This window comes from Rhincodon typus, chromosome 25 (genome assembly GCF_021869965.1).
Source record: "Rhincodon typus isolate 14 chromosome 25, sRhiTyp1.1, whole genome shotgun sequence".
In the NCBI taxonomy this organism is placed as follows: Eukaryota; Metazoa; Chordata; class Chondrichthyes; order Orectolobiformes; family Rhincodontidae; genus Rhincodon; species Rhincodon typus.
The window spans coordinates 12506583-12527247 of record NC_063356.1 but is presented as its reverse complement, the minus strand read 5'-3'; the positions used below and the strand labels follow the sequence as shown (position 1 = coordinate 12527247).

The window sequence follows — 20665 nt, the reverse complement described above, 5'->3', positions numbered from 1 at the left end:
ATAGTGGAAAGAAGGGCCTGTTCCTGTGCTGTTTTGTATTGTATTTATCTCCTGATGTTGGTTTTTGAGCATGTAGTGTGGGGATATGGTCACACACAGACATTGTCAAAATTGTTAATGGAATGTTGCACTTTATATCTGCAGTAATAGCATACAATGGGAAAAAACTTATGCGACAATGTATAAAGCCTAGGTTAAATCATGCAACTCTCCAAGCCTCCTCTGACAGCACCTTCCAAACCAGCGATCTCTACCATCTAGAAGAACAGAGCAGCAGATACATTGCAATGCCACCACCTGCAAGTTCTGCTCCAACCTACGCATCATCCCAACTTGGAAATATATCCCTTTTCCTTCACTATGGCCGGGTTGTAATCCTGGAATTCCCTTCTGAATTGTGAGTGTGCTTAAACCCCAAAGACTGTCACTGTACAAGAAGGTGGCTCACCCATATCCTGTGGACAATTAGGGCAATAAATGCTGGCCTCGCAAGTGATGGCCAGATCCTGTGAATAAATAAAAATAAAACATAAGAATAATATTTTTGGCTTTGGAGGGAGAGCAGCATAGATTTACCAGAATGATAACTGAACTCCAAGTACAAGGTGATAATGCATGAATTATTGTTGTATTCCGGGAATTCAGAAAGTTAAGCAATAATTTGGGTTGTAGTTATCAAGGTATCAGGGATAAAGTACTGAAAATGGAGACAAGCTATTTCTGCTACTTCTGAAGTCAAAGACTCAAGGCACAGTTAAACTATTAGAGCCAGATCATTCAGGGATGAATTTAGGACACACTTCTTGCTACAAAGGGTGCTAGGATTTTGATCAACTGCCATTTATGACAGAGAATTCCAAAATATTTTAAATCTGATACTAATAGATTTTTACTCCCAAAAGATATCGAGGAACATGGAGCAAAGAGGTATATGGATTAAGGCCATAGTTCAGTCATGATCACATTGATTATGTAACAGACTCAAGGGGTTAAATGACCCTCCCTTGTACTTATGTTCTTGCTAAAGGCCCTCCAAAAAGTTATCCCAAAGTGACAGTTTCCATGCCTGTCTGTGTCGAGTGAACATCATCTAAAGGGTTAATGCTCAACATGCAAATAGTCTGCATACAGCATTAGTGATATAAAACACCACATAATGATAGATCCTGGAGAGAGATGATTTGCTGTTCACTTCATGCTCAGCATTACCATGTAGATAGAGATGAGGGTACAGCAATATCTATTGATCCTGACCAGGACACAGCCTACAGAATGAAGTTACCTCGGGCATTTTGGTGATGAACATTTATGGGAAATAGTAGATGCACAAAGTGCCTCATTAAAATGAAATAAATATCAATTTGCATTCGCAACAAAAACAAAGTTGCTGGAAAAACTCAGCAGGTTTGGCAGCATCTGTGAAGAAAAAAATCAGAGTTAACGTTTCGGGTCTGGTGACCCTTCCTCAGAACTATCACTTTGCATTGCTCTCATATGTCCATTATAATCTCCTCGATGATTCATTTTTCTGGAAAAGCAGAAAAATGGCAAAAATAATGCAACAATGAAGAAAATGTACAATCAAAGGCCGGTCATTAGTGGCATTGTCAAAGATATTTCTACAAAATATCCTGGAGATATGGCAGCATTCTCAAATTCTCAATTTCCTTTTGAAACGCTGTCCACTTATTTCCCATAATTTTCTTCTGCTTTCAGTGAGTTTAGGGCCATCTGTTGCTAAGAGATCCAGCTGGCCTGCCTACTCTGTGTCCTTGATGTGCCAACACTGTCCTCACTCAGTCTTGGGATAACCCTCTTGAGTTTTGTTCCCCATGTCGTTCTCCTGGGGAATTTTTCTCCCTCCTCTTTAATACAAGGAAAATTGGTACATCAGTATTGCTGATTTACTTTAAATGTAATCATCATTAATATTGTTAAAAAAGCCTCAAGGTGCTCACAGGAACATGACTGAAGCAAAAGTCACCATCAAGTCAAAGTAGATGTAAGGAGAGATGACTGTAGGCTTTAAAAAGCCATTTTAAGTGAAGAGGGACAGAGAGGTTTAAGGAAAAGAATCCCAGAACATAATGCCTAAGTGACTAAAAGCCCAGTCAGCAATTAGTAGGGTCAAGGAGTTGAATGATGCTAGAATGAAAGAGCAAAGAGATTTCAGAGGGTTGTCACTCTGGATTACTGAGACAGGCAGGACATGAGGGTGCACAGGGGTTTGAATTCAAAAATAAGGACGATTTACAAGTTGCCATGTTGATGGATAGGGAGTCACTGAAGGTCAATGAGCGCCAGGATGATGAGCTCCAGTCAATTTGGAACAAGGGAAGGTGCTTGAGTAGTAATAGTATCTCTGGGATAGTAATCCTGAACAGCAGCTCAATGCTCTAAGGGCATGAGTTCAAATCCCACGATGGCAGATGATGAAACACCAATTAAACAGAACTCTGGAGTTAAAAAACAAGGTTAGTCTAACGGCATCTGTATAACCAATACTGACAGTTGTAAAAACCATTTTTACCAATGTCCTTTAAGGAAGGAAATCTACCATTCTTTACCTGCTCTGGCCTACAGAACCACAGCAATGTTTGACCCTTAACTGTCCTCTGGATGACTAGGGATGGGCGATAAATGTTTGGCCTTACAAGGGATGCCCAGGTCACACAAACAAATAAAATCAATTTGGAATAGGAAGGGCTTGGAGGGATATTGGTCAAATGCTGGTAAATGGGGTTAGGTCAGATTGTGATGTCTGGTTGGCACAGACAAGTTGTCTGAGTAGAGTTCTCAGTTGGCTCAAGATTTCCAGAGGGAGCAGGATGAGTTACAGTCCATCTCTACTGTATGACACTTGGTGCATGAACAAGAATGTTGAGACAGTCTTTTTTATAGCAGACACTAGGATTGTATCCCAAATACTTCGCTTAATTTTGCTAAAGCATATGTTTTAGAGTTAATGATAAAGAGTGTTAGCAATCCCATTACAACAATAATATTGTTTACTGTATATAATTCCTCCCATTTATTATCATTGCTGAAAATATATGAGCATAATTATCGGAAAGTAGGTGGAAAGCAGTTAATGTTACACAGGATGTACTGTCCAGTGTCAATAAGTCATACAGCACGGAAACAGACCCGAAACAGACAGGTCCAACCAGTGCATGCCTAACATAATCTCAAACTAAACTAGTCCCACTTACCTGTTCCTGGCCCATATCCCTCCAAAACTTTCCTATTCGTGCACTTATCCAAATGTCTTTTAAATGTAATTGTACCCACATCCACCACTTCCTCAGGAAGTTCAGTGTTAATTGTTCAAACTAAAAGCGAAATACTGCAGGTGCTAGAATTCTGAAACTAACAAAAAGAACGTTGGAGAAACTCAGCAGGTCCGGCTGCATCTGTGGCAAGAGAGACACAATCTTAATTGTTATATTTGGTAGCTTGGGGACCTCATATGGCTGATATACAAATGCAACTATTCAGTTTCAGCTGGTAGCACCTCTTGCTGCTAATATTAGAAGGTTATCAGTTCAAATCCCACACTAGGGACTCCAATGCTACACTGTGTGAGTGCTTCACTGCCAGAGGTGCTGTTTTGCAAATGTTGCTTTAAACGAAGATATTCTCAGGTGGATATATAGGATCCCAAGAGTTTGAAGAAGTGCACGGGATTTCCCCCTGTTTTCCTGGCCAATGTTTATCCCTTAGCTACATGTCACCAAACACAGAGTATTTGAGTCATACAGCATTGAAACAGGCCCTTCGGTCCAACTTGTCCGTGCCAACCAGACATCCCAATCTGACCTAGCCCCATTTGCCAACATTTGGCCAATATCCCTCCAAACATGGAGGCATGGGATAGGGGGAAATGTGGCAGATTGGATTCGGAATTGACTGACCCTTAGAAGACAAAGGGTGGCAGTGAACGGAAAGTATTCAACATGGTGCTCAGTTATGAGTGGTATACCACAAGGATCTGTTCTGGGTCCTCTTCTATTTGTGATTTTTGTAAATGATTTGGATGTAGGAGTGGAAGGGTGGATTAGTAAGTTTGCGGATGATACGAAGGTGGGTCGAGTTGTGGACAGTGCGGAGGGCTGTTCTAGGTTACAAAGGGACATTGATAGGATACAGAGCTGGGCTGAGAAGTGGCAGGTGGAGTTTAACCCTGAAAAGTGTGAGGTGATTCATTTTGGAAGGAAAAACTTGAAAGCAGAATACAGGGTTAACGGAAAGATTCTTGGCAGTGTGGAGGAGCAGAGGGATATTGGGGTTCATGTCCACAGTTCCCTGAAAGCTGCCACCCAAGTGGATAGAGTTGTTAAGAAGGCGTATGGTGTGTTAGCTTTCATTAATAGAGGGATTGAGTTCAAGAGCCGTGAAATTATGCCCCAGCTATACAAAACCCTGGTTCAGCCACATCTGGAGTATTGTGTCCAGTTCTGGTCGCCTCATTACAGGAAAGATGTGGAAGCGTTGGAAAAGGCGCAGAGGAGATTTACCAGGATGTTGCCTGGAATGGAGGGAAGGTCTTACGAGGAAAGGTGAGAGAGCTAGGGCTTTTCTCTTTAGAACGATAAAGGATGAGAGGTGACTTGATAGAGGTGTATAAAATGATCAGAGGTATAGGTACAGTGGACAGCCAGAGACTTTTTCCTAGGGTGGAGGTAACTATTATGAAGGGGCATAGTTTCAAAGTGAGTGGAGGTAGATATAGGGGAGACGTCAGAGGTAGGTTCTTTACTCAGAGAGTGGTAGGGACATAGAATGCATTGCCGGAGAGGGTAGTGGAGTCGGCCTCATTAGGGACATTTAAGCGGCTATTAGATAGGCATATGGATGATGGTATAAGGTAGGGGTGGAGGTTAGATAGATCTTAGGTTTAGGGTAAAAGTTCAGCACAACATCGTGGGCCGAAGGGCCTGTATTGTGCTGTACTGTTCTATGTTCTATGTTCTAAACCCTTCCTATTCACAGACCCATCCAGATGCCTTTTAAATGTTGCAATTATACCCACCTCCGACACTTCCTCTGGCAGCTCGTCCCATACCCAAACCACCCTCTGCATCAAAAAGTTACCCCTCAAGTCCTTATAAGTCTTTCCCCCCTCACCTTAAATCTCTGCCCTTTAGTTTTACACTCCACCCTAGGAAAAAGTCCTTGGCTAGTCACCCTATCTATGCCCTCAGGATTTTATAAACCTCTATAAGGCCACCCCTCAGCCTCTAACGCTCCACAGAAAAAAGCCCCAGCCTATTCAGCCTCGCCCTGTAGATCAAACCCTCCAACCCCAGCAGAATCCTTGTAAATCTTTTCTGCACCAACCTGCATCAATCATTTCAGATGCATCTCCCGTGTTATAATAATGACTGCATTTGATGAAATACTTCATTGTCTGTGAAGCACGTTGAGAAATCTGAGGTCGTGGAAGTTGCTGAGGCTCTGCCCTAGGAAATAGCTTACTCACACTCATTACTTTGATAATGCCCACAGTCTCCTGACACCTATTAAAAGCACGCGAGTTATGAGATCCATTCATTATGGAGGTTTTTGATGCATTTTCATCAATTTGCAAGAACAAATCATCAATAAGTCAATATTCTACTACCCAGTTCTGCTCCTATCTTATCCCTTGTTTAGCTTTTCATTGCCTTCAAAAGTGGTTAACCTTCTCACAGATGAAAGTGCAATGCAAATATATTTAAGTTCAAGTGCATTTCATGTAATTGTATTGAACCATCTCTTGTGTCACAAACAAAAAGGGGCTTTAGTATTGCATAACTCTGGGCTGTGGAAGACCATAAGATGTTGGAGTAGAAATCAACCATTTATCCCATCAAGACTCCTCCAATCATGGCTGATGTGATGATTCTCAACACTAATTTATTGCCTTTTCCCCATAACTCATAACTCAAATACTGATTAAAAATCTATCTCAGCCTTGAATATACTTAATGATCCAGCCCCCACAGCCTTCTGCAGTAAAGAATTACCCAGATTCACCAGAAATAAAATCCCTGGAGTTCCCTCATCCTCAACTACAGATTTTTCTGTGTCCAAATATTTCTGCGATTTCTTTATTCCTCTGTTTGGCCCTTCTGAAGCTTGAATTTGCCCTGATATGTTTCTTCTGCCCGTCTGCCCCAGGGCACGATTACAAAAGGAAGTGGTTTGTGTTTGTTTCCAATGATATGTATCTTGACAGTCATTTAATTCACCCGACTGAAGATTTTGCAAAAGATGAACTCTGGGAAAAAGCAGCAGAGTTGTATTGGACTTATTTCAAAACCCTAGAGGATTTGCCAATAAGTTCACAGGACTTTAAAAAAAAGTATCAGTTTTATTTATCAGATCTTTGTCCACTTTGCTGTCTCCTCTCTATGGGACAGAAAGTGGAGGTTCGGGTTGCTGTGAATATGCTTTAGTGACCCAAAGCTGGAGACACAGCGGAAAAGGGCGATTCAATTGTAATGGGCTGATGCTGCCAGCTTTCCCTTCCTTAGGGTGGAACATTCCTTCATCATGTGCTGCGACGAGTTGCACAGTCAGGAACTGACAAGTATCCATGTTAGATTTGAAGGAGAGCCAAGCCTGGAGTTGGTTTGGGAAATGTGTTTTGTTGTTGCTACACTGTAGGGAACAGGAAATTGGGAACAGCAGATTGTGCTCGTTAGCTGTGCATTCATCTTGGCGTTTCCACTAGTTTTCTCCTCCTGTCTCCTGCGCACTGTTCAACAGGCTGTAGGCATCCACAGCTAGATTGGCCATTTGGAAAGGGTGTGCCCACAGACAATGAATGTTAGCAGGCTGCTCTCATCAGGACCTAACATGTAAGGTTTGTTCCTGTTCTCACTGGCTAGCCACACAGCCAAATTTACAGCCAAGGACCAAGCAAAAACGACGCTACTGTTTCTTTAAGCTCTTTCCCTTACTCCCTTATCCTGTGTGTTGTTGAGGCCAACACAGCACTCCTTCCTTTCACTGCTGCACAGGATTGTCAATTCGCTCCAGGAGAGTCTCCGACAAATGGAAAATAATTCGTCTGGACAGTGACAATCAACCCGAGGGCAACAAAATCATTGGTGCTCTTAACCAGGAAACAGTGACTTTCATTTTCGTTTTCTTTTGAAACTTCTGCTTATTAAAACTATTGGATATGGAGAAAAAGGATGTTTTTTGACTGATGGGCTTGGAAGGTGTTTATGTGACAAAACCTCAAGGAATGAATACAATGAGAGTTGGCAAAACCGTGTTATACTGGTGCCGAGATCAAGTAACTCAGCATGGAGCAGGGATTAAACCCCAAATATATATCAAACCTCATCCACCAACTTCATACAGGCAATTCCAATAGGGATTGCCAATATAAAGCCTGTCTAATTGTCTCTTCCAGAATCACTAAGAACAATTGCATCAGATACACATATCCTGGATTGATAGGAGCCAACTCAAACACTGATAGTGTACAAAGATGTTAGAAGGCCATTCAGTCTAGTGATAACATCATTTGTCCAGCTCTCCAGAACACGAGGCTAATGAACTAGGTTCTGAGGAAGGGTCACTGACCTGAAACATTAACTCTGATTTTTTTCTTCACAGATGCTGCCAGGCCTGCTGAGTTTTTCCAGCAACTTCAGTTTTTGTTCTAGGTTCAAATCCCACTGGCTGGTAGACAGTGAAATTTGAATTCAATATGACTTGGAATTAAAAACTAATCATGACCATATAGCCACTGTCAAATGTGATTAAAAATCCATCTGTTTCACTGATGTCCCTGGGGGAAGGAAATCTGCTGTGCTTATCTGGTCTGGCTTACATGTCACTGCAGGAATAGGTGTATGGCTTTGAGATAGATGATCAGATATGATAACCTTGAATAATAGAGTGGGCTGAATGGGCCAAATAGCTTAATTTACTTTGAATTTTTAAGTTTCCCCAACAGATGAAATAACATCTCCCTATCTATCCCGCAAAAACAACTAACTACCCTATCAAATCATCTAATTGTCTTAAAAATCTCAACTCAATCATCTCTTAATCTTCAACAGGCATGGAGTCATAGAGTCACACAGCATGGAAACAGGTCCTTAGGTCCAACTCGACCATGCCAACTAGGTATCCTAAACTGAACTAGTCCCATTTGCCAGCATTTGGCCCATATCCCTCTAAACCCTTCTTACTTGTACCCAACCAAATATCTTTCAAATAATTGTAATTGTACCCACCTCTTCCAGTTCCTCTGGCAACTTCTTCCATACATGCAGCACCCTCTGTGTGAAAGAATTGTCCCTCAAGTCCCTTTTAAATCTTTCCCCTCTCACCTTAAATCTATGCTGTTTGGTTCTGGACTCCCCCACCTTGGGAAGAAGACCTTGGCTATTCATCCTATCCATCCCCCTCATGATTTTATAAACCTCTATAATGTCACCTCTCAGCCTTCAAAATTCCAGGGAAAAGAATCCTAGTCTCCCCTCAAAACTCAAATCCTTCAGTCCTGTCAACACCTTTGTAAATCTTTTCTGCACCCTTTCCAGTTTAACCTCCCTGTAACAGGGTGACCAGAATTGTACACAATATTCTAAAAGTGGCCTTACCAGTATCTTTTACAGCTGTAATTTAACACCCATCTCCTGCACTCAATGCTCTGACTGATGAAGGCAAACATACCAAATGCCTTCTTCACCATCCTGTCGACACCACTTTTAAGGAATTATATACCTGAATCTTAGGTCTCTAAGATTAAAACAACAATCCCCAGGGCCCTACCATTAACTGAGTAAGTCCTGCCCTGGTTTGTGTTTCCAAAATGCAACACTTCACATTTATCTAAATTCAACTCTACCTGCCACTCTTTGGTCCATTGGCCTACCTGATCAAGATCTCGTTGTATTCTTAGCTAACCTTCTTCACAGTCCACTATATGACCAATTTTGCTGTCATCCACAAATTTACTAACCATGCCTCCTATATTCTCATCCAAATCATTTATACAAAATGATGAACAACAGTGTACCCAACAACAATCCCTGGGGCACACTGCTGGTCACAGGCTCCCAGTCCAAATAATAACCCTCTGCCACCACTCTCTGTTTCCTACTGTCAAGTCAATTTTGTATCCAATTGGCTAGCTCTCCCTGTATCCCATGTGATCTAACCTTACTAATCAATCAATCATGTGGAACCTTGTCAAAAGTCTTGCTAAAATCCATGCAGACAAAATCTACCACTCCACCTTCATCTATCTTCTCAGTAACCTCTTCAAAAAGCTCAATCAAGTTTTTAAGACATGATGACAGAGGTAATGTTGTGTAGGACCTAAACAGTAGCCTCCTGGGTTTGTAAATAGGTCAGGAGCCCTGATAAAACTGTTTTACATGTTTGTATTTCATGTTTGCTGTTCTGTTCCACTTCAATTACATGTGAGGCCAAGAGGTTTACCAAAGGCTGCCATTTCCTTAGATCTAAAGTGCTTTCAGACTTGCTGAGGTTATAAAAGGTGCTATATAAATGCTTCACAGTTTCCAGGCTCACAATGAGATCAACAATTTCAGATCATAACTATAGCTTCCATTTATTCAGAAGTTCCTATTGGTAATGATTATATCACTGTCATTTACACCTCTTCTAGATCTGTCCTTTCTATTCTTATCCCATCATCAATCTTTGCTGCCTTGTGCCTTCATCCCATTTGTCATTTAATTTCTTCCAATTACCACACTGTCACAGAGCTTTCTCATTGGTCTTCGCTCCTACCACCTGTACGCTTAAAAATGCTGGATATAGCAGAGTGGTTATGTCACTGTACAATTGTCCCTTTTTAAACAAAAGTTTTCTTCCTGCCTTGAGATTGCACTTTGCCTCATCTGTGAGTGAATCCTAAAACGAGATCTGAACTGAGATCTGTTGCAGCTGGAGATAAATGCACATGCAGACAGAAACATGGATTTATGCTTTATTTGTAACCCAGCAGTGAAAGGTATCTCAAAGGCTTGCACAGGTGAACCTAACTGTTTCAGTTTGCTACCATACAGTAGCAACACGAGTAACACTTGCTACTAACTAGGTGCTGCTGTTAAGTCAAAAAGATGTTCTGTTGACTACACAAATGAGTAATTTAATCTATTAATATCAGTTCCAGTGTGATGGCTGTATTTCCCAAAGATTGATGGACAGTATCGAACATCATATACTTTTGGCTTTCCGTAACAGTGCTCAGCAGCCTGTTCTTACTAAATTCAAAACAATGTTCAACATTAGCTGAGATTGGACAACGTTTGTTGAATAATTCCGAGTGTGCTAATAACTACAGTGCCAACCAATTTCAGATTTCCAGCCAGGCCCAGCACATGGTGTACTTGTGTGAACTGGAAGCAGCATTTATTAATAGATGGAGCCCTGTTCTTTGCAACAGAAAGAACATTGACACTCTTTGCATCTGTTTCAACTCAACAAAATAGTGACAGCCATTCTCTGATTAATTTCTCAGGGCAATGCCGTTGGCAAATCAGAGTTAAAACCTGACTTTAAAAAAAAAAAATCAAAGCTGGGCAGTTAACTGTCAGTCATCATCTAACGGTGCATTCTCCATGGCATTGCCACCACCAATCAGAGTTCATTTGCCACTCTTACAGTATGAATGTTGGTTTCCCCACACAATGGTATTTTCTGTGAATTGCCTTGATGAATCCAAGATGATAATCTTTGACAAAATGTCAACGTGTCTTTTTGCAGCAGTACCTGATTTCATTACAACTGAATGACTGATGTCATGGATAATAGGAGCAGATGGGTTGGGGCAGGAGCAGATTTGGGGTCAATTTACAAAGGCACCCTCTGCAATATGGAAAATAAAGGGACAGAAACTCAGGGTCTCGAAGGATGACAAGGTTGCAAAGGATCTACATCAGCCTCAGACAGTGGCAGGGGTGTGGGATAGAATCAGCGTCTAAGAAATGGAGTTTGTGGTGGGACTGAAAACAATGGTTTCAGTCTTCCAATGCTTGCAGTCTGCCAGCACAAAGACAGATGTAGGGAGAACTGGATTCCTCAATGTGCTTCTGGATCTTGATATGTATATTCAGATTATATTCCTCAGTGATACTGTGTAGATGAAAAATAGGAAGGGCCAAGGCTAACAATGTGTGTGTGGGAATAGAAAGCATTGCAGAAAATCTTCTATCTGTGACAGAATAGCTAAGAGTGGAATCAAAGCAGGAAGTGCTGGAGGAACTTAGTAGGTCTGCTTGCATCTGTGGAGAGAGAAACAACGAACATTGAGCCCAATATGACTTTTCTTCAGAGGGAATGAGGGCCTTTTGTAGCAGTTAATTGGTTCAGGACTTCAACAGGCATAAAGGTGGGTAGTCTGCCCGATGCTTTATTCATCTCTTGTAATATGGGGTGGTAAGGGGGATCAGGTTGAGGGTGAACAAGAAGGCAGAGAGCTGCTTTATTTTGTGGACTCCTCAGTCTTTAGATATGCCAGCACTAGGAGTTGTGTAAAACTCACTATCTGTTTACCTCCTAAATAATCACTCCCAGGCAACTATTACTTCAGTATGTACTAGATAAATGTAATACCAAATACTAATTTAAAACAAAATCACAAAGGGCCAACAGTCAAGTTGTCTTGGCATGTGAGACAAAGTTAATCTTCACTTTCTGTGCTTACTTGTTTATAGTTGTTGAAACAAATTGGATCTACGGCTAACATATGGAGAAGTGGCCACAAAGTGCTTGCAATGTGCATGTGAAAAGTTTATAGGCCTGCAATTTTATCTGGGACCTCAAATCTGATAGATTATTTTACATTGATTCATCAATTTAGTAGAACAATTTACTTTTTTGTTCTACTCATTGAATCACCCAATCTGCTAAAATGTTACCTTGAAAATGCTGCATGACAGGGAATGTGCCAAGAAACAGGGTTGATCTGCAATTTAACATGTAGCAATCAAACATTCACAATCTCTGCTCCCACACACAATATCGATCAAATGCAGCAAAAGGGTTCTATAGTACATCACATTAACTTAAAATCTTGTTAGCTACTTTGCTTGTTCCTGAAATTAAGCAAATACATCCAATTTTAAATTGCTAACTTACCCTGAGGTTGAAGAAAACTTGTAAATTAAGCCGATTGTTGCTTGTCCATGGTGCTGCATTCCACAAGAAAATGGGATCTAAATTGTGTATTTCACCGTTCTGAGAATAATTGATCAAACGCACAAATAAATAAATATTTTGACACAGTGCAAGACCCTTCTAGTTAATGGTTGATAGCGCTTGTGAGTATACTGGACCAGTCACTTTCTCCCAATGACCGGGTTACTTGTGATAAGGGACTGAACTAATTTTGCAATTGATTGGAAAGTGCACAACTGACCTTTATGTGCACAAACAACATGACATTCATATGGTATTAATAGGATAATATTTAATTAAATCAAAGTGAATGATGCATCCAACCTTTAAGAAACTATCAGCTAATGAAGGTAATAATAAGATGGTCAGTGGATGCAATCTCTCAGGACTTCTCTTCCTTGACTGGGAGTCTTTGGAAGATTAATGATTCAATAAGAGACCTTTTATATGGAGAAATACAATAGTTGGAATGTCATTCAATTTTTCATGAAATGTAATGCCTTTGGATTAAACCAATCCTGGGAATAAGCTCTCTTTTTTGGAATAAATTTCAATCAGTAAGAAGTCTTAATATTGACTGTTCGTTTTCAGTAGCAGATATTGCAGGAGAATGCTACCTTTCTATTAGAAACACAGAAAATAAGGACAGGGCTAGGCCATTTGGCACTTTGAGCCTGCTCCACCATTCGGTAGGATCATGGCTGATCATCCAACGCAGTACCCTGATCCTGCTTTCTCTTCATATCCTTTGAGCCCTTTAGCCTTAAGAAATATATCAACTCCTTCTGAAAATATGCAATGGCTTCAATGTTATCAATATTTTCAATTCAATGTCATCAATCTCTGGATGAAGAAATTTCTCCACATCTCAGTTCGGCAAGATGGCGGCAGAGAATGACACTACTGCCGGAGCTCCCCTGCTCTGCCTGTTCTTTTCCTTTCTTTTTTTTTTCTCTTTCTTTTTTTCTCTCCTTAGCCCTGGAGACAAATCCTGGAGCAGTTACAGGACTGGGGAACGATTCCCGGAGCAGTGCATGGGGATCAAGCCCCAGAGAAGCGCGCGAATCATGAGATCCCAGAGCAGTGTGTAGGCAGGGACTGCCAGAGCAATGTGTAGGCAGGGACTGCCAGAGCAGTGTGTAGGCAGGGACTCCTAGAGCAGTGCATGGGCAGGGATTCCCAGAGCAGTGCGTGGGCAGTGAATCCTAGAGCAGTGAGTCCCGGAGCAGCGTTTGGGCAGTGAATCCCAGAGCAGCGTGTGGGCAGTGAGCCCCAGAGCAGCAAGTCCCAGAGCAGTGCCGGGCAGTGTGTCCCAGAGCAGCGCGCGGGCAGTGTGTCCCAGAGCAGCAAGTCCCAGAGCAGTGCGTGGGCAGCGAGTCCCAGAGCAGCGAGTCCCAGAGAAGTGCGTGGGCAGGAAGTCCCAGAGCAGTGAGTCCCAGAAAGCGCGGGCAGTGAGTCCCAGTTGGAGACCGGTGTAGGGGAGGCTGTCCTCGAACTTACATTGGAGCAGCTGAGTACTGGTACAGAGCGGTCTAGAGACTTGGAGCGGAGCGGGGAAGAATCTTGGACTGGGGTCCTGTGTGGGCTGTCAGACTACGTGTGGAAGCCCCGCGCTGAGCTGCTACAAGGTAATGTTTATTTGAAATTTTTTACCTGACTGTAATGTCAATCCTTTCATGATGTCTTATTTCGAACTTATTTTTTAAACTCTCTAAAGTGGTGCAATGACTTTTTATTCCTCTTTAGTATCCATGATTTGTACCTAGCTACTTGTACCAGAGATGGCACCAAAAAAGGCAGACATTGTAAAAACTTTTCACTTTTCACTACAATGGAGTACACGTGACAATAAATAATATTCTATTCTAAATCATCTATTAGTAAATATTCTCCAGAATCTACTTTCAGAATCTGAAGCATAATATCTTGCCCCATTTCTTTTTGCACAGCCATTTGATGTAAAGTTTTTCTAGATTGTACCTTTTATTCCACCCCCAATTTTTAGTTTTCTTTCCATTTTGCTGTTACCTTCTCTGGGCCACAGAGCCTTTAGCTTGAAAAGCTACTTCCTACACTGCTCTATTTATTTATTTATCAATCCATAAAGACAGCAGCCTCCACACGCAGAGAGGAAGGGATATCCACTCCCTGTCTGTCGAAACATCAACAAGCGTGAAAATCCAAGCCTTTGTGGATGTTTAAGTGTTTCAGTTGGCTGCTCCACATCTGGTCCTGCTGGGAAACTTCAAGATAACGAGAACTGCCGATACTGGAGTCAGAAATAACACAGTGTGGAGCTGGAGGAGCTGGATTTCTGAAGAAGGGCCCCGACCCGAAACGCCAGCTTTCCTGCTCCTCTGATGCTGTGTTCCTCCAGCTCCACACTGTGTTATCTGCTGGGAAGCTTACTGTGTATTGGGAATAGCTTGAAGGTGAAATATATGTCCCCATTTTCTATGTTTCTCTCGATACATTTCTAGACAGCGATGGCGTCAAGTGGTATGGAGAGAGTACGGGTGCATGGCCTTGAGATTGAGGATCACTCACGATTGTATTGAATAGTGGAGCAGTCTCGATGGGCCGACTGGCCTACTCTTGCTCCCGTTTTATGTGTCTCTCTGTTTCTATCTTGGAGAGGCTGATAGAGCTGCTGTCCCCAAAATGGAGGGCACTTGCAACTGCTGCCACCACAGGCTGTTGAAGACCTTAAGTAAGTCTTGGGTCAGGGATCCTAAAGTCAGCTTTCTGTATGGCATGGCCTTCCTTCAATGTGGGTGAAAGCAGTGATGGCATGAGACTCTTAAGTGGCCATTAATTGGACTTTGGAGACATTTGATTGAAATATTTAAATTGCTTAGAAAATGTGACAATTTGATAAGTTAGGGAGAACATTCGAGGGAGGTGAGCACAGACCAAGGCTACTCGTCAGGGGGTTTCTGTCTTCCCCTTGATCCCATTGACCTATGGAATAGTCCTGCAGTGGGTGCCAGGTTTAAATCATAGCACTAGCATTGTGTAACCACAGAGTGCACAGGGACAAGCAGGGCACAGGAAGATGATTGAGGCGTTTGAAGAACAAGGGAATCTATCTCCTCTAGTTTGTGGAGTTCACATGAGGGGAGATAATTTTAAAATCAGATGTTCGGGACAATTTCAGGAAGCACATCTTCACACAGGAGGGGATTGGAAATCGCGAACACTCTTGTGCCAAAGTGATGCGGAGGATAGGGGCCAGTTGAGAGGGCTTTCATGGAGATTGGCAATGTCTTCACTTCTAGACCAGAAGATCCAAGTCCAATTCCCACCTGCCCTGAGAATATGTCATGGCACGTCCAAATGGGTTGATTAAAATAACTGAGGCCAAAACTTAATTTGATAGATTTTTGTGGTGTTTTTTTCCCCTAGGATGGGAGGTTTCAAGATTAGTGGACACATTTTTAAGGTGAGAGTAGAGCGATTAAGAAAAGACGTGAGGGGCAAATTTCTTACACGGAGGATAGTTCGCGTGTGGAATGAACTTCCTGAGGAAATGGTGGATATGGGTACAATTACAACATTTTAAAGACATATGGATAAGTACATGAATTGGAAAGATTTGGAGGGCTATAGGCCAGGAGTAGGCAGGTGGGACTAGTTTAGTTTGGGATTATGGTCAGCATGGGCTGGTTGGATCGAAGGGTCTGTTTCCGTGCTGTATGACTCTATGAAGGAAGAGTTATGGAGGCAAAATACAGATTGGTCATGAGCTAATGGAATGTCAGAACAGCCTTGTGGTGTTGAAAAATCTTCTCATGCGCCTATGTCCCCGACATTTTAGGAAGCTTGTTGTCAGCCCTATTAGGCTAGGCTGCCTTTCGAGCTGTGACAACTGCTATTGATTGAGTGTGTGTTTCTTGGGAGCTCTGCTGTCTGCAATTTCGTTGCAGCATGAGCAATGGAAGTCTCAGGCCTCTCTCCAGTAACAATGTTTTGGTCCAAATTCTACAGACACCTCAGCTAAATGTGTTGAATGCAAGTCCAAAATGATTGCCCGTGGTCAGCCACATAGCTAGTCTTGTGGTGATCATGTAACCACCGATGATTGTTGTAAAAGCTATCTGGTTCACTAGGGTAGGAGAGTCCAAAACAAGAGGGCATAGGTTCAAGGTGAGTGGGGAAAGACTTAAAGGGACTTAAGGGGCAACTTTTTTACACTGAGGGTGGTGCGTGTAAGGAACGAGCTGCCAGAGGAAGTGGTGGAGGATGGTACAATTACAACATTTAAAAGGCATCTGGATGGGTATATGAAAAGGAAGGCTTCAGAAGGATATGGGCCAAATGCTGGCAAATGGGACGAGATTAATTTAGGATATCCGATTGGCATCAACGTGTTGGACCAAAGGGTCTGTTTCCGTGCTGCACATTTCTATGACTGTGACTAATGTCCTTTAAGGAAGAAATTCTGCTGTCTTCACCTGGTCTAGCCCACATATGACCCCTGACCAGCTAAGTGGTTGACTGTTAACAGAAATTACCATTTTTGGTTAAGTATCACTAGTTTGCAGGAAAGTGCTGTAAATTTTGGCAGCATGTGTTTAGAAATTGTACTGCCATATTGGTTAGATGCAAAAATCCAAACCTTCCATTTTCTAATTTAGTCACCATAAATGAAAATTGATGTTTGAACGTGACAGCCCCTATAAATTATGGGTTAAAAGCTCCCAAAGAACAGATATCCTTTCATCTCAGTCCAGCTTTCATTGTGACTGTGGTTCTGACACCTTGTGAAGGAGGGAGACCATGTCCAGCTCTTGATCTGTTACGTGATTGGCAGTTGTTATGGGATGTTTATTAGTCTGGAAAATCTATTGACCTTTGCAAACTCAGAATATGTGTAAATATTGGGTCACTTGTGAGCAGTTCAGCGACACAACGCAACCAACCACCTATTCAGAATTAAACTCATGCTTTCACAATTCAGATGAATAAATTTAGTCAATAAGTTTCCTTACCTAATTATCGATTAACTATAACACAACGGCAACTGTTGTAATGAGTGCAGGGACTGGAACTGGGTGCATAGTTTTAAAGTAAGGGGTCTCCTGTTCAAGATGGAGATGAGGAGAGTTTTTTTTCTTTCAGAGGTTGATTAGTCAGTGGGATTGTCTTGCTCAGAGAGAGCTGGCAGAGTTATTGCCTATTTGTAAGGCTGAGCTAGTCAGATTCTTCACTGGCAAAGGAGTCAAAGAGTATAAAGGTGGGTGGAAGCAAAGTTGAGGCCACAATCAGATCAGCATTATCTTATCAAATAGCAGAGCAGGCTTGAGGGGCTGAATGACCTATTCCTGCACCTAACTTATTTGTTAAAGAGATAGAGATCTACAGCACAGAAAAAGGTCATTTGGCCCATTGTGCCTGTGCTGGTCAAAAACAACCAGTTAACTATTCTGAGGTAGTAGGAACTGCTGATGCTGGAGTCTGAGATAACAAGGTGTGGAGCTGGATGAACACAGCAGGCCAAGCAGCATCAGAGGAGCAGGAAAGCTGACGTTTTGGGTCTGGACCCTTCTTCAGAAAAATGTTATCTCTTCACTTAACTATTCTACTCGCATTCCAGCACTTGCTCCATAGCCTTGTCAGCCTTGGCATTGCAAAGACATATTAGGTCGCATGCTGGCTCAGTGGTTAATACTGCTGCCTCACAGAACCAGGCACCCAGATTCGATTCCACCCTTGGCCAACTGTCTGTGTAGAGTTTGCGTATTCTCCCGGTGTCTGGTTGCACTGGCTTCATCGCACGGCCCAAAGATGAGCAGGTTAGGTACATTGGCCATACTAAAATATCCAGGGATGTGCAGGATAGGTGGATTGGTTATGGCATATGTAGGGGTTACAGGAAAGGGGGATGGGATACTCTTCAGAGGGTCAGTAGGATTTGATGGGCTGAATGGCTTGCCCCTACACTGTAGGGATTCCACGAAATATTTCTTAAATGTTTTGAGTCTTTCTACCTCTACCATCCTTACAAGTAGTGAGCTCAAGATTCACCCTCTGGATGAAAAAGAATTTCCTCACCTCCCTTCCAAACCTTCTGCCCGACCTTAAGTCTATGATCTGTTCATTGATCCCTCCACCAAGGGGAAAAGTTTCTTCTGATTTACCCTGTCTGTACCCTTCAATTTTATACACCTCAATCATGTCACCCTCAGTCTCCTCTGCTCCAAGGAAAACAACCCCAGTCTGTCCAATCTCTCTTTATAACTGAAACTCAGGCAACATTTGGGTAAATCTCCTCTGCAGCATCTCCAGTGCAATCACATCCCCCTTATCATGTGGATTCCAGAACCGCACAACATACTGTAGCTGTGGCCTAACCAACTTTTCATGGTCATAAGTAAAAATGTATACGATTTTTGTGCTGATGACCAAGGGGGTAAGGAGAGAAAATTGATGAATTAAAGATTATATTTTTCTAATTTGCGGAAACTAGCAAATGTGTGTCTATCTATTAAACTCTTTATTGATTAGTTAGATAATTTTTTTCAAAGAGATGACTCAGGCAGAATGGGCCAATGACATCCTCCTGAGTTCTAAACATCAGGAAACAGAGTACACGTTTGAGAGATTAAGGGTAAAAGAGTGAGCGGTCTTTAAAAGTTTTGATTAAAATCATGTTTAAAATTTGGTTGCATTTTACAAATGTTACCTGGACTGTAGATTTTCATGGACTGTTAAAAGAGGCAGGCAGGATTCCTTTGGGAGTCTTACCCTCATTTCTGACTGATTTCATATGAACGTATAAAGTAGGAGCAGCGGTGGTCCATTCAGCTGCTTGAGATTGCTCAGCTATTCAATATGCCCATGGTTGACCTGGTTGTGTTTTGAATTCTACGTTCCTATCTACCCTGATAACCTTTGATTCTCCTGCCTAACAAGAATCTATCCACTTCTCTTAACAATATTCAATGACACCGTCCCCACCTCCTTCTAAAGCAGACAATATCAAAGTCACACTTTGAGAGAAAACAAATTCTCCTTGGAACAAAAACAGAAGTTGCTGGAAAAGCTCAGCAGATCTGGCAGTATCTGTGAAGGGAAAAAACAGAGTTAATGTTTCGGGCCTGGTGACCCTTCCTCAGAAATTCTCCTTGGTCGTGTTTTAAAGTCCATAAAGACTGCGACTAATTTTTTATAGATGCACCCCAAAAAGCATTCTATCTAAATGTATCATGGCTTGGTATGGCAACTGCTGGGCAGCATGGTGGCTCAGTAGTTAGCATCGCTGCCTCACAGTACCAAGGACCCAGGTTTGATTCCACCCTTGGGCAACTGTCTGTGTGGAGCTTGCACATTTTCCCTGTGTCTACATGGGCTTCCATCAAGTACTCCAGTTTCCACCCACAGACCAAAGATTGGTAGATTGTATCCAAATGTATACATTTTCACTGTAGAAAGGGACTTAACCAGCAGACTGTTAGTGACATATATTTAGAGTAGACATGAATGTTCATGAGATTGGATAAAGTCTGCAGAACTGTCCTACTGTAAAGTTATTTAAATTCCCAGCTCTTTAAAACTTAAAAAAGGCTGCCAGTGCCAGTGAGAGTTGAAAAGTATTTGTTCTAGCAGTTTCAGTAGCTATTGGTTGACATTTCCTCAAAGCTATCATTATATCATTATTAATATTTGGTAGGTCTCCACAAGCTATGATTATCTTAGTGGCTGGTTCTAGTTTTGCTGAATAATTGACAGTTCAAGTTTTTTACCTGGCTTGTAGTAGTAGGGGCTTTAAACTAAATAGTTACAGGGGTGGGGGCAATCATTTGAGACAGTACTGTTAATCAAAGGGCAGTAATGAGAGAATAGAGCAGGATAACAAGGTGGGTAATGATAACCAGGTGGGACAGAGCATCCAAATTTAAGGCACCAACAGATAAGGCCAGAGATTGTCAAAATGTAAAAAAGACACAGAATCACTGGTTCTGTATTTGAATACAAATGGCATTCATAACAACATGAATGAATTGTGAGCACAGATAGAAATAAATATGTATGACATGGATGTCATTACAGAGACATGATTGCAAGGTTACTAAGGCTGGGACCTGAATATTGATGATATCTAACATTTTCTAAAGATAAAAAGCAAGGAAATACTGATGATATATCTCTGTTAATTAAGGATGCCATTATTCCCGTATTGAGAGATAACCTCAGCTCAAAAGAACAAAATACAGAAAAATATATTGGATACAAATAAGATAAAAGGCAAGAGGTCACTTGTGGTGCTTGTAGTTTATAGGCCCACTAACAGTAGTTGCCCTGTAGAACAGAGCATGCAGGAAAAAGATAAAGTGAGTGTGTAAGAAAAGTACCACAATAAGCATGGGTGACATTAATCAACATGTAGAATTGATGAATCTGATTGTCAAAGGTAGCCATGTAGTCTATCAGAGAAAAAATAAGGTGGATGGGGGGCAGACAGTGTGGGGTGATGAGGGACTGAATGTTGTCAGAACTGCGAGTG

General features: G+C 41.9%; 1 long non-coding RNA gene across 1 annotated transcript in view; it reads right to left on the bottom strand.

The window, feature by feature from the left end:
- Window positions 1-245: 245 nt before the first annotated feature.
- Window positions 246-20665, bottom strand: part of LOC125486103 — a 62294-nt gene continuing 41874 nt past the window's right edge. The window contains exons 2-3 of the long non-coding RNA XR_007264788.1: window positions 12121-12219; window positions 246-506 (exon numbers count right to left, since the gene is read on the bottom strand). This is a non-coding gene — a long non-coding RNA (uncharacterized LOC125486103). The remainder of the gene's footprint in view (window positions 507-12120; window positions 12220-20665) is intronic.